Source organism: Mirounga leonina, unplaced genomic scaffold (assembly GCF_011800145.1).
Source record: "Mirounga leonina isolate KUSES-001 unplaced genomic scaffold, KU_Mleo_1.0 Mir_154, whole genome shotgun sequence".
Lineage (NCBI taxonomy): Eukaryota > Metazoa > Chordata > Mammalia > Carnivora > Phocidae > Mirounga > Mirounga leonina.
Window position 1 is genome coordinate 52,839,549 of NW_023270389.1, and position 14,302 is coordinate 52,853,850.

The following is a 14,302-nucleotide window of genomic DNA, read 5'->3' on the forward strand; positions in this document are numbered from 1 at the left end:
GAGGAAAGCTGTGCCTAGAAACCATGTGTGAGAAGAAAGGACATGAGCTTTTAAGTATAAGCACTTCCTGGTAGTTCTCTGTATACCATAGACATCAGGTTTGTCTGGAGTCTGATATGCTGCAAATAAGCCTTTATTGAATTGAATTGAACTGTTGCTTTAATCAATATAAGAAAGTAATTGTATTACTTTCCTATTGCTGCTGTAACAAATTACCACAACATAGTGCCTCAAAGCAATTTTATTGTCTTACAGTTTTGGAGGGCAGAAATCTGAAATCAATTACACTGGGCTAAAATCAAGGTGCCAGTAGGCCTATGTTTCTTCTGGAGGCTCTAGGAAAGAATTCATTTCCTTGGCTTTTCTAGCTTCTAGAAGCTATTTGCATTCCTTGGCTCATAGACATACATCTCTCCAACTTTGCTTCTATCATCATATCTCCTTCTCTCACTCCTACCTCCCACCTCCCTCTTATTAAGGACCCTTATGATAATGCAGGATAGTCTCCCCATCTCAAGACCCTTAACTTAATCACAAGTGCAAAGTAACATATTCACAGATTTCTGGGATCAGGACATGCACATCTTTTGGGAAGCCCTTATTTGGCCTACTCATGTTATAGCCCCAGCTTATCTACTGTATGAGTTATTCTTATCTACATGTGTCAGGTGCTAGGCAGAACAGTGTGATGGAAGGAACAATATTTCAGAGTTAGCACACCTGAGTCCCAGAGCTGCTTCTACGTAGATGTGAGGCCTTGGACAAATCATTTAAACTCTCTTGGCTCTTGTTTTTTTTTTTTTTTTTTTTAAAGATTTTATTTATTTATTTGTCAGAGAAAGAGAGAGAGAGAGAGTACAAGCAGGGGGAGTGGCAGGCAGAGGGAGAAGCAAGCTCCCTGCTAAACAAGGACCCTAATGGGGGACTCAATCCCAGGACCCGGGATCATGACCTGAGCCAAAGGCAGATGCTTATCAGACTGAGCCACCCAGATGTCCTAGTCTTGCTTTTTAATTTATAAAATGAGGTTATTGGACTACACCAGGGAAGGAATACCTGGTGAGGAGCATACTGTCAACCCTTCCTCCTACACCTATAACAGAGATGACTTCTTCTCTTGTGAGCTTGTTCCTAGTTTTTCAAACAGCCACTGCTAGGTAGCTAGAAGTGATATTGAGATGAAATTTATTTTCTCTCCCTGAACAAGATCATCTCTAAGGCCTGTGACTTAAGCTATGAAAACACATACAGAGCTAAAACTCAATTAGCCTCATCATGGATCATTGAATACCCAAAGTCAATTGATTCCCTTTCTTTTCAATATATTTTCTCCTCCCAATTTTTTCTAGACCTATTAACTTGTCTAAAGTTAGTGTTCCCTATTTCCATGCTTTTCCTTCGAAGGAAGCAGTTAGGAGCAAAATGAGACATAGAAGACCTGAAAGGTCTTCTATCTGTTTTGTCAATTAGGTATAAATGAGAGTTGCCCACACAGAATCCCTGCCCTGCAACCACAGCAGGCATGACCAGCCTGTGCTTCTGCTGATAATTTGTACTTACACCTACACCTGCACCTTAGAGCCACACCTGTGCTTACTTCCACCCCAACACCTACACCTGCCCCTGTACCTATGTGGACACCAACACATACTCCTATACTTACACTTATATCTTAAAGCTCATGTCCTTCTTTTTTTTTACCTTCTGATTTCCAGAGAGAGGTTGCCTCTTGCTGATATGCAGAGAACACTGTAGCAAGCTTTACTGTCTATTACCAGATTCATAAGCCAAAAAAGAATTCTCTCAAAAACAATTGGCAACCAGTCATGACCAGACATGTGAGACATCTCACCGAGAGCAGGTACAAAACATTAAAGATAGAGCTTGGACCATGAAAAAAAGCTGTGAGACAGGATGTGAACTCCCTCCTACTGGAAAGAGTGTAATGTAGAAAAAATAAAAAAAACAAAAACCAAAAAAAAAAAAAAAACCAAACAAACCCCAAAACCCACCAAAAACAAACCCCAAAACCCAACAACAACAACAACATGGTGAGACTTGCTCACCAGGAACAAAGTTGGGTGCTAGACAAACCCCAGAATAGTCAAATGGTCCAGTTGTCTAGAATATGTGATTTCTGGAATGCATGAAAAGTGAAAGGCCAATGTTTTATTAAGATCATTGTCCCTTTTCAGAATCAGCTTAGACTTGTTGAAACCTAACTCTTTCAGCACTATTTTTGGTAAGATTTTCCAAAGGAGAGATAAACTTTCTGCTTATTCTAATAGCTCGCCTCATCAAAGTGGAATTTTGGATTGCTTAATTTCATAACCACAGGTCAGAGAAGAAGCCTCTCCTGATATCTGAGTTCCTCACTGGAGATTTTTGGTAGACACACAGAGAGATGCTCTGTAATGGGCTATCTTCCCTGAAGAGCTAACACATCCTTCTTCTTACATTGGGTATTTGCCCTCACATAAGCCTGTTTTATTTTCCACACAAAATTGATAGCTAAAATTATTTTATCTTTTTGTTTCCCTTTGGGGTTGTTCCCTTGTGGGTGATGAGTGGGGTGCTGATCTACACTGCAGGCTCATTTTCTTTGGCCCACAGAGGGTCATGTACACCAGTTTTGAATCTGAATGTTTTTAGGCAGAAACTCTCCAGCTCAACATAATAATCACCACTCCTTCCTGTCTCACGCTTGGTTCTTCACACATCTGAGTTCTCTGCTTTGTGCAAGAAGGCAAGTGAGTGTGGGAACTGTGGCTTCCATATAGCAGGGCTCCTACAGGACCTATAACTCCATGGAGTGGGGACCTTATATATACTCCAGCATGTATAATGGCAAACATTCAACAAGTATGTGTTCACTGGGATATAAAGTGAGAGGCTTTATTTTTGGCTCCTTCTAACTTGTAGGACAAAGGTGGGGGGACGTCTTACCCTTCTCACGCTTTCACTTTCTCACCTATAGGAGGATCAAGTAGTTTAATATACGTGGAAATGGGAGGGAAATGAGCAGAGGCCCCGTTAAGATTCTTTTAAGACCCCTGATCAATACTCACCAGACGATGAGGAACTTCCTTGTAGGCAGGCTTTTGCAGAGAATGGAGCTGCCTTCTTAGATGGGGAAGAAAGCTTTACAAGTCTCAATATTGTAAGGCCCCTCTCCATGAAAGATGAAGTCATGAAGAATCAGTCAGCATGGTGAGCAAAATAATGCTCCTCCACCTCCAAAGATATCCACATCCCAATGCCCCAAATCTGTGAATATGTCACCTGACATGGGCCTTGAGATGGGGAGAATATGCTAGATTAACCATTCATGTGGGCCCAATCTAATCAAAAGGATCCTTATAAAGGAAAGAGGGAGGCAGAATAGTCAGAGTCAGGGAAGGCTATATGATGGTGAAAGCAGAGGTCACTGATGCCATTGCTGGAATGGGCCATAAGCGAGGGATGCGAATGGCCCATAAAAGCTGGAAAAGGCAAGAAACAGATTTCCCCCTAGAGCCTTCAGTGGGAATGCAGCCCTGTCTGCACCTGTTTTTCAGCCCCATGAGTCACATGTCAGACTTCTGAACTTCAGAACTAAAAGATAATAAATTTGTGCTGTTCTCAGGCACTAAGCTTGTGGTAATTTGATATAGGAAACTAACAGAGTAAGTCCATATTTATCGAGCATCTATTGTGAGTCAGGAACTGTGCTCTGTTCCCAAAATAAAAGGTAGACATGGTCATTAAGTATATTTTAGCAGGATAAGAAAATATTAAAGAAATATTTATAAACAACAGTCGAACAACGAAGGGCGAGAAATCCTACAACAGAGAAATTTGAGGTGTATAAGACCATTAAACAAAGAGATACATAGCTTAGTTTGGGGTGACTAGAAAGGGATACTTTTGTTGAGATCTGAACAATGGGTCATAATTAGCTATAAGAGACCAGGTAAGAGTGTTCCAGGCAGAGGGAACAGAATGGTTCCAGCCAGAGTTAACATGGTACATTCAGGGAGAAGGAAGATCCAGTGAAACTGGCATGCTCAGGAAGTGGGGAAGAGAGGCAGGAGGTGAGGCTGGGGAAGGAGGTAGTTTCAGATAGTGTAAGGCTTCGGTGAGCACATTAAGCTCCCACTCAGATTTTGGACTTTGCAGAGAAAGACAAATACTGTATGATTTCACTCATATGTGGAACTTAAGACCGAAAACAAATGAGCGAAAGGGAAAAAGAGAGAGAGAGAAAGAGAAAGAGAGAGAAAGACAAACCAAGAAACACTCTTAACTCTGGAGAACACACTGATGGTTTCCAGAGGGGAAGTGGGTGGGGGGTGGGGGAAATAGGTGATGGGGATTAAGTAATGTATGGAAGTGGTGAATCACTATATTGTGCACCTGAAATAAATACAACACTGTATCTTAACTAATTGGAATTAAAAACTTAAAAAAAAGATTTTGGACTCTGTTTTTCAAAACCATAGGAAGTTTTTCCAAGGGTTGCTAGGTGACAGAACTAGATTTTCTGTCTAGTCTCCAGGTAATGGAGAATCATTCTGGCAGACATTTTTCGAGCTTATCCATACCCTCTTCTCTTCTCTTCTTCTAGGAACAGGAGGATGTTTCACTTCCCTATCTCTTTGCAGGTAGGTGGGGCCAGTTGATTACTCCTGGCCAACAAGCTGTGAGCCAAATTAACATGTTCTTTCTAGATTGACACATTCAATCATCAGCGTGAGACCCTCTAGGATTCTTTTTCTCTGTTATGTCACCCAGGGAGGCTGCAAGTTCAGATGTTGCAGGTGAAGGATAGCAGAGGCATCAAGAATCTGGCCTGTTGGCCCCTGTAGGGGGGCACTGCCCCAAAGTCTTGTGGACCTGCCGCAAACTTCGAGCTAGAAATAAGCACTCACTGTGTTAAGCCCTTGATGTTTTGGTGTTGTTATTGCATACATAGCCTTGTTTGCCCTGACTGGTTGAGTCATTTAATATAGTGTCTCCTTGATCATCAGAGTGAACCTGGGGAACTGTTGAAACAAAGAATTTTGGATCTCAACCCAGCCTGTTTTGATATAGGCTCAGGAAGAGCCAGGGAATTCATCAGTATGTGTTATCATAGGAACTACTGATTCTACTAGTTTTTCCTGTGCCAGGATTACCAGAACTGGGCATGTGGCCTGGTCTGCCTTGTGTATAGCATATGTTGTTCAAAAAAAGAAAGGAAACATTAATGATCATTGTTGCCTTGGGGATCCGGGGACATCTTTTGAGATAACAGTGTACTTAAGAATGTCAGAGAAACCAGGTGCATTAATTTGCCAGGGATGTGATAACAGAGTACCACAGACTGGGTGGTTTGCACAACAGAAATTAATTTTCTCATAGTTCTGGAGGCTAGAAATCCTAGGTGAAGGTGTTCGTTCCCTCTGAGGTCTCTGTCCTTGGCTTGTTTATGGTGTCCTCTCCCTGTATCTTCACATGGTCTTCCCTCTTGGTGTGCCTGTGTCCTTATCTCCTTTCATAAAGACAGCAGTCATACTGGAATAAGGTCTATCCTAAGGGCCCCACTTTACTTTTTAAAGACTCTATCTCCAAATACAGTCACATTCTGAGGTACTGGGGGTTAGGACTTCAACGTATGAATTTGGGGGACACAATTCAGCCCATAACACTGAGCTTTATGGAAGCACCTTTATTTTATGAAGCCTGAAAAGAGAGGAACTTGATTCAGAGATGGAGGTGTTTCTAATTAAGACAGGAGATACATGATTTACATGATGATGAGTGTGATTCACATGGGTCACTTACAACTTAGGTAAACATGCATTTCCTACAAAAATTTTGTATAGTAAATGTACCATACAGTGTTTTATGTGCTTCTAGGTTGAAGATTACATTCCAGAGGAAGTTTACACAGAAACTTTGTACTCGATGTTGAATGAATATCCCAGGAACAAGTGGAGAGCTCTTGAAAATCTTGGTGTCTTGCTTTTTCTTAGCAAATATACCAATAGGTTAGATTATATTTAAATGCTTGCATGCATGCATATACTTATATTTTTAACTTTATTTAAAAAGAGCTTTTGCCCATTTGTTTGTTCTTATTGTTTTTTATGTCCTCAAGGATCTAGAATACAAATATTTTCTCCTGGAACTCTATTTTAACTTATGGAGAAGGGAATAACTAGTCCAGTACTTAAAAGATTTTAAGCAGATGTGGATTGTTTACTCCCAAGGTTTATAATTGTGACCTATCACATCTTGTGAATTTAATTAGGGTATCCTCACACCATGAGGAAAGGGAGATTGGGAAATGAGGAGCCTGGTAAAGGCCACTTTGTCAGCTAGAGACAGAGCCAATATTACAGCCTGTGTATTTGAAGGCTTACCCTAGAGCTGGGCTCTAGACACATCACAGCAGAAGAAATTTGTGGCATATTTATAATATAGTTCAAAAAGTCTGTTGAATATGTTTAAGGGTTTCAGCAGGTTTTCAATTAATTTTTTTTAAGATTTTATTTATTTATTTGAGATGGAAAGAGAGAGTGAGTGAGGGAGAGAGAGAGCACGAGCAGGGTAGGGGGTAGAAGGAGAGGGAGAAGCAGGCTCCCCACTGAGTAGGGACCCCAAAGCAGGGTTTGATCCCAGGACCCTGGGACCATGACCTGAGCTGAAGGCAGAGGCTTAACTGACTGAGCCACCCAGGAGCCCAACAAGTTTTCAGTTAAATGTGAGACAGAGTTCTGTTATGAAACACCAAACAACCAAACAAAAATGAACGAGGGCAGCTTAGAATGCAGAGTTGGAAAGAGTTTTCATTGCTTGCTTTTGTTCGGACCCCTACTGGGGAAGAAGACTTGATCAGTCAAGGTAGGCTAGCTAGCGCTACAATAACGACTTAACATCTCAGTGTCCTAACACAGCAGTTTTACTTTCTCTGTGGAGATTCCCTATTTGCTGAATGATTGTCATCATAATTTCTTTCGAATGTAGTTTCCTTTAACATTTTGAACATTTATTATTTAAAGCTGTTATCTTAATCACCAGGCGCTCATCACAAGTGTACCCCTTAATCCCCATCACCTATTTCACCCATCTGCCTGCCCACCTCCCCTCCAGTAACCATCAGCGTGTTCTCTAGAGTTAAGAGTCTGGTTATGGGTTTGTCTCTCTCTCTGTCTTTTTTCCCCTTTGCTTGTTTGTTTTGTTTCTTAAATTCCACAAATGAGTGAAATCATATAGTGTTTGTCTTTCTCTGAGTTATTTCACTTAGAACATATTTATTATAGTTGATTTGAAATCTGTATTTGGTAAGTGCAAAATCTGTGCCCATTCAGAATCAGTTCCTTTTGATTGATCTATCATCTATCATCTATCTATATCTATCTATCACCTATTATCTATCTATCTATCTATCTATCTATCTATCTATCTATCTATCATCTATCAACTATTTATTTGAGTGTGGGTCATATTTTTATGTTTTTTTTTGTACTTATGTCTTATAAAATTTGATGGGAAAATTAGGCATTTTCATAATATCTTGTAGAAACCCTGGATTTGATTTCATAATCTGACTCCTCTGCTGTGTGCAGCCATTGATTTTTATTTATTATTAGTATGGCTTTCTAGGAGTTGCCTTTGTGTCTATATGTTAGCGGTCAGTCAGTGATGTGTCCAGTTTTACCCTTTTTTTCAGAGAGGATTTACTGACTATTTCATGGTGTCATAGCTACAAGTCCAACCCAGTGGTACTTTAAAACAATTTTTATAATTTTTGCTAGTTTGTAGAAATACAATTTTTTTTGTATGTTGGTTTAACTTCACTAGGAATTCTAATTGAACATCTAGTTACTTTAGGATTTTTCCAAACATAATTTGTGACTGATGGCTATTTTAAAAAATACCTTTTATTCCTTTTTGTTGGTTTATTTCATTGGCTAGTACCTCCAGTACAATGTTGCATTGAAATGCTGGAAGCATGTCTTTGCCTCATTTCCAATCTCAGGGGCAAAGTTTTCAATATTTCCCTCTGAGTTATGTTTGCTATAGGATTTTTATTGAGTAGTCTTAATTACATTGAGGAATTTCTCTTCTCTTTGGTTTTTAGAAAATTTTTTTTCAAGATTTTATTCATTTATTCGACAGAGAGGGTTTGGGGAACACAAGCCGGGGGAGCTGCAGGCAGAGGGAAAGGGAGAAGCAGACTCTCTGCTGAGCAGGAGCCTGATGAGGGGCTTGATCCCAGGACTCTGGGACCATGACTTGAGCTGAAGGCAGATGTTTAACTGACTGAGCCATCCAGGTGCCCCAGTATTTAGAAATTAAAAAAAAATTATGAATGAGTGTTGAATTTCATCACATACTTTGTATGGATTCATTGATATTACCACGCTAGTTCTGAATATTAAACATTGCATTCTGGAATAAATGTAACTTGTTGATAATGCATTATTTTTTATATGCCTCTTGATTCAATTTGGTCATATTTTGTTTAGAGTTTTTGAATTGATATTCATGAGAATATTCTAATTTCTTCCTCTCCCCCTTGTGATATCCTTACCATGTTTTTGGTAATAAGATTATGCTGGCTTTATAAAATCAGTTGAGAAGTGTTTTTATTTTTTCCTATTCTCTGGAAGAGTTTGAGTATGTTAGTATTATTTCATCCTTATATGTTTGGAAGAATTTATTGGAGTAGATATGTAGGCCTGGAAATTTCTTTGTGGAGAGGTTTTTTTTTTTAATTTTTAAAATTTTATTATGTTATGTTAGTCACCATACGTTACATCATTAGTTTTAGATGTAGTGTTCCATGATTCATTGTTTGTGCATAACACCCAGTGCTCCGTACAGAACGTGCCCTCCTTAATACGCATCACCGGGCTAACCCCTCCTCCCACCCCTCTCCCCTCTAAAACCCTCAATTTGTCTCTCATGGTTCGTCTCCCCCTGTGGAGAGGTTTTAAATTATAGATTCAATTTATTTAAATATATGTTACTATTCAGATTTTCTATTTTATTTTGTTTCAGTTTTGATGTTTTGCATTTTTCTAAGACTTGTCCTTTTCTTGTTAAAACAATTTTTTGAGTATAGTTGACACACAATGTTACATTAGTTTCAGGTGTACACATAATGATTTGACAAGTTTATGCTATGCTGCTACCATCTGCCATCATACAGTGCTTTTACAATATCATTGACTACATTCCCTATGCTGTGTCTTTTATTCTCATGACTTACTCCATATTGGAAGCCTGTGTCTTCCACTCCCCTTTACCCATTTTGCCCATTCCCGCAACCCCCTTGTTTTCTGGATTTTCATGGAAGACTTGTCCTTATCATCCAAATTTTCAAATTCATTGGCATAAGGTTGTTCCTAACATCTTATGATTTTTTAAAAGATTTTATTTATTTATTTGACAGAGATAGAGAGAGAGAGCACAAGCAGGGGGAATGGCAGAAGGAGAGGGAGAAGCAAGCTCTCTGCTGAGTAGGGACCCCGATGCGGAGCTCAATTCCAGGACCCTGAAATCATGACCTGAGCCAAAGGCAGGTGCTTAACCGACTGAGCCACCCCGGGACCCCTCTTCTTATGACGTTAATGTTTGTAGGATTTGTAGTGCTTTTCATTTTTCATGCTTGATACTAATAATTTGTGCCTTGTTTCTTTATTATTCTTGATAAGGTTATATAAATTTTATTAAAGTTTTCAAAGAACTAGTTTTGGCTTTGTTGATTTTTTTCTAGTGTATATTTATCTTTTCTCTATTGTACCTTTATTCATATTTGTTGATCTTTGTTTTTAATCTTTACTATTTTTTTCTTTTATTTGATATGGGTTTGGTATGCCTTTGTTTTTCTAGCTTTTTGAAATAGATAGATCATGAATCTTTTGTCTTTCTCCTTTGCTATGCATTTAAAGCTGTTTTAATCTCAGTACTGCTTCAGTTGCATCCCCTAAATTTAAGAATCACTGCTTTAGATTCACTCTCAAGGATTTTCAACTTGGTGATCCTACTGCTCCCACTCCCTACCCTCAGGAATGTTTGGCAGTGTCTGGGGACATTTTTGGTTGTCACAGCTTGGAGGGGGGGAGCTATAGCATCTAGTGGGTAGAGGTTAGGGCTGTTGCTAAAAATTCTACAATATACAGGACAACTCCTCACCACAAAGAAGTATCTGTCAGTAGTGCTGAGGTTGAGAAACCTTGTGGACTTAGACCTATTTTTTAACCATACATGTACCCACGCCCCCATAATATCCTCCACATGACTTGTTTCTTTCCTTCTTTTGGATTCCCAAATGCTGTCCCTAATCACCCTATACATGTAGCTCTAAATCATGCTCTATAATCTCTATTGTATTTTCCTTCATTGCACATTATGCATGTTATCATATGATGTAAATATTATAAATATCATATATGAACATATATATGCAATGTTTATTTCTTTTTGCTTGACTCCTCCACTAGAATAGAAGGGTTCTGTCTATTTTGTTTACTGTCCTTTTCCCAATATCTAGAACAATGTTGCATGGTTGAATGAGTTAATATTTGTTGCATGATTGAAGGCATTGTTGCATTGGAATAAGAGTCATTTCCAGTTCACAGCACTGAAAGTACAGTGGTAAATAAGGCAGATGTCATATAAGGGGAAATAAAATATAATAAAGAAAATATTGAATTTTTCCTGGTACAAGAAGGGAGACTCCTCCTCCCCCTTTCCTTAGTGCATTTACTTAAAGAAAATGGGAATTTTGAGTTCTTTCTCTGCCCATTTGAGATGTCTAAAACCTTTTTAAAAGCTAAATAAAGCTCTAGCCAGTTTTATAACCTACAAATCTTTTTCAAGGACTTGGCAGCCGTCATTTTGAAATGTAATCAAGGAAGATAGCCCCTCTATTTCCCAGTCTCTGGGAATAGGTAGGAGCCCAGCTTTGGTAGGTGTGTGACTCCAAGTTACTAATCTACCTCTCGTCATAAGTAAATAAGAAATTTATGTTACCTTTGGATAAAGGCAATTAGTAAACATGGTGGCTACCTCAATTATCTGATGAATTTGGGATGAACTGTGTGTGGACAATGGTGCTGTCAAATGCTCTTACTTGAGGACTACTTATTGTTTATCTTGAGAACATGCATGAAATGGATTGCATCTGCTTGACTCTATAAAAGGATGAGATTTCTTTTCTGACTTGTGATCTCTTTAGTGGCTTATCTGTGATGTGCATCACATTCTGGTTTAATGATTATTCAGTAAGAAGGCTGTTTTCTTTCTCTTCTGCTTTTGTGGATAGGTTTTCTGAGGAGGAGATTTTGTTTTGAATTGTTTCCCCACCCATAGTCTCTGGGTAGGCCAGGGAGGTGGGTTTGTAATTTAAAAGATGCTCCACTGCATTTTTTTCTGATCAAAACCAGCACCCTTCCCCTCACTTTTCTTTCTCTCTCCCTTGGTATCTGTTTCAAGCATATCAGTGCTTCTGAGTTTGAGGAAGACTATGTTCCATCAGGTCCTTTCTCCCACACCATCTAGAGAGCTTTCCTAATTTATGTATAGCATGCGCAAACTCAGTTTCAAGTTAAGGAACAAAAATTTAACACACAAATGGACTTCCCTTTCAGTCCTCTAGTGGATTTGTTTTAGATAGCTCCTTTGCGGGAGTGGGGACAGAAATCAGAGGGATTTTTATTTTTTTAGGTGATGTGGTCATCATTTGTTGGTATGCTTGGTTTAGCGATCCACAGAGGGGTGTGGAGGTACTTCTCCTACAACCTGCTCATTTCTGAAGACTTGTCTCTCTTCCCTGGATAGAACACCTAATCTGATTTATTTAAGATGTTTAAGCAACTCCTTTGCTGAAGGGCTTGAGTAAGTGTCCTACAGCTGCACAGAGTTGAGGTAGAGGTGAAAGGGTCATGAGATGTGCCTTTTGAGCTAACTTACTCATGGTGAGTGGGATGGAATGGGGGACATGATGGGTGGATATGGCTTCATCTTATGTCGTCAAGAAGGTGAACCACAAATAGGCTTCCTCATTCCTTTCACTCTCTTTTTCCTCCAGTCCTACCCCTTTTTTCTCTTCTGCCCTTACTTAGGTCCTCCCCACCCAAAGTCCCTGCTCTTGCCCTTTACTCAGCATAATGAAACAGCATGTACAGACCCTTCTTAGGCCTTACAACAGAGGCACCTCAGGAACCAGCTGGTTAACACCGGGGGCTTCTTCTGCTCAGACTCCTGGTGACTTCCCTGTGGTGAGGGTCACTGGGAACGGTAGCTGCTTTAACTTCAGTCTATCTCTCTCTGTTGACAATGCTGAAGCCAACTTTTCTCCTGAAGAGCTTGATGACAAACACACTTCTCCATTGGAGTAATTAATTTTTCCCAGAAAATTTTTTGGTCTATTCTGTGTGAGGCATGTGTGTTCTTCATAGTCTCTGACACTACTTCTCATGAAAAAACAAAACAAAACAAAACAGATCCTGGTTTTGTTATGCTATATGCACATTTTACTTTCTTCTCACCTAATTTTCATTACAAAGTGTGCCTTGATTAACTGAGACTGCTTCTGCTTAGCTTTTTGGATCAAAGGCTCCATACTCAAATAGTGTCTCTCTCTCTCTCTGACCCCCAAATTTCTCCTGTAATAGATGTGGTTGAAATTTCATCTATCATGTAAATGTTCAGTATTGGAAAATATACTTGCATTAGTGTTCCAGTGAGAGAGAAGTGTTCCAGTGAGAGAGATTGCACCAACTTTTTCAACAGGTATCTTTATTTCTATATATGGCTTTGCCAAAGATTCGATGGAAACACATCAGTGATTGCAATAAATCCTGTCTAAGTGAATGCTGAAAATTCATACAAAACTTTCAAGATTATTTTAATTTTTTGTGAGTAAGCTGAATACAAAGTAATTTGATATTCACCCTCTTCCTTCCTGTCTTCTCATAATACATTTGGTCTTCAGATGTTGAAGTGAGGCATTTTTTTTCCTGGAAAATGAAAGTTTCAAGTGTGGGTTAGCATATGGAAGATACCCAAGCATGTCTCAAAATGAGGCTGATGCAAATTTAAATCTCTGGGACTTCTGATGCAACCTTGCCACATGCTGAACTTGGGACTGAAAGAAAAGGAAGCCCAATGATATTGTTAAAGCACCAAGTATTTCAAGGGATCATTGTAGAAGTTTTCCCATATTTTTAAAAAAGATTTTATTTATTCATTTGAGTGAGAGAATATGAGAGAAAGAGAGCACATGAGAGGGAGAGGGTCAGAGGAAGAAGCAGACTCCCTGCTGAGCAGGGAGCCCGATGTGGGACTCGATCTCGGGACTCCAGGATCATGACCTGAGCCAAAGGCAGTCGCTTAAGCAACTGAGCCACCCGGGTACCCCAAGTTTTCCCATATTTTATCTTATTACATTTTTCTTGACAACCTTGCCAAGTAGGTTTTTTCCTCTCTCTCTCTTGAAAATGCAGAGAGTCAAGCTTAGGGAGTTTAAGTAGTTTTCTCAGGGCCCCAGATATTTAGGTGCAAAGCTAGAGCCCAAGATTATTTGACTTGGAAGCCCTTGCATGGTCCCACATACCATACTGCCAACCTGAGGAGTTGAAAGTCCTGCATGTTCAGCAACACAGTCGTACCCTACAATGTTACTTCAGGACAAAGGTACTATGTATGGCCTTGCTTCTTTATGGTTTCATGCTTATATGCCTTTGAGAGCTGGGATCACGACATATCTAGCTTTTTCATACTAGATAGATATGTCATGAATATCTAGCTATTAAAATGGATGAATGAATTAGACCTGGTCATCCTAAAACCTTTTCCAAAGGAGCTCTTCTTTTAATAATTTCTATTTCTCTTAAGCCTTCTAGTTATTAGAACCTAAGAGATCATTTGAGGAACTTTTTCTCCTTGGCTACTTTAACATTCGTAAAATTATCAGATATGTCATTTTACTTTTATAGTGTCTCTAACACCTGTCTCCTCCTTTTTATTCCCAATGCCACCACCTTTATTCTAGCTAGCCTCAAGGACTATCTTCTTCCATTCACTCTCTCTTTTACTCTGTCTCATCCATCCATCCATCCATCCATCCTTCTGTCCATCCATCATCCATCCTTTCATTTCTTCAACAAACATTTTGTGAATACTTACTAAAGATACAATAAACAGATTATCACAATATAGTATGAGAAACACTTAAGAAAAATTGTTTAGGGTGCTATGAGAACACAGAAAAGGGATGCTCTTACCCAATTCAGGGAGAGAGATTCAGAGAAAGCTTCTTGGAGGA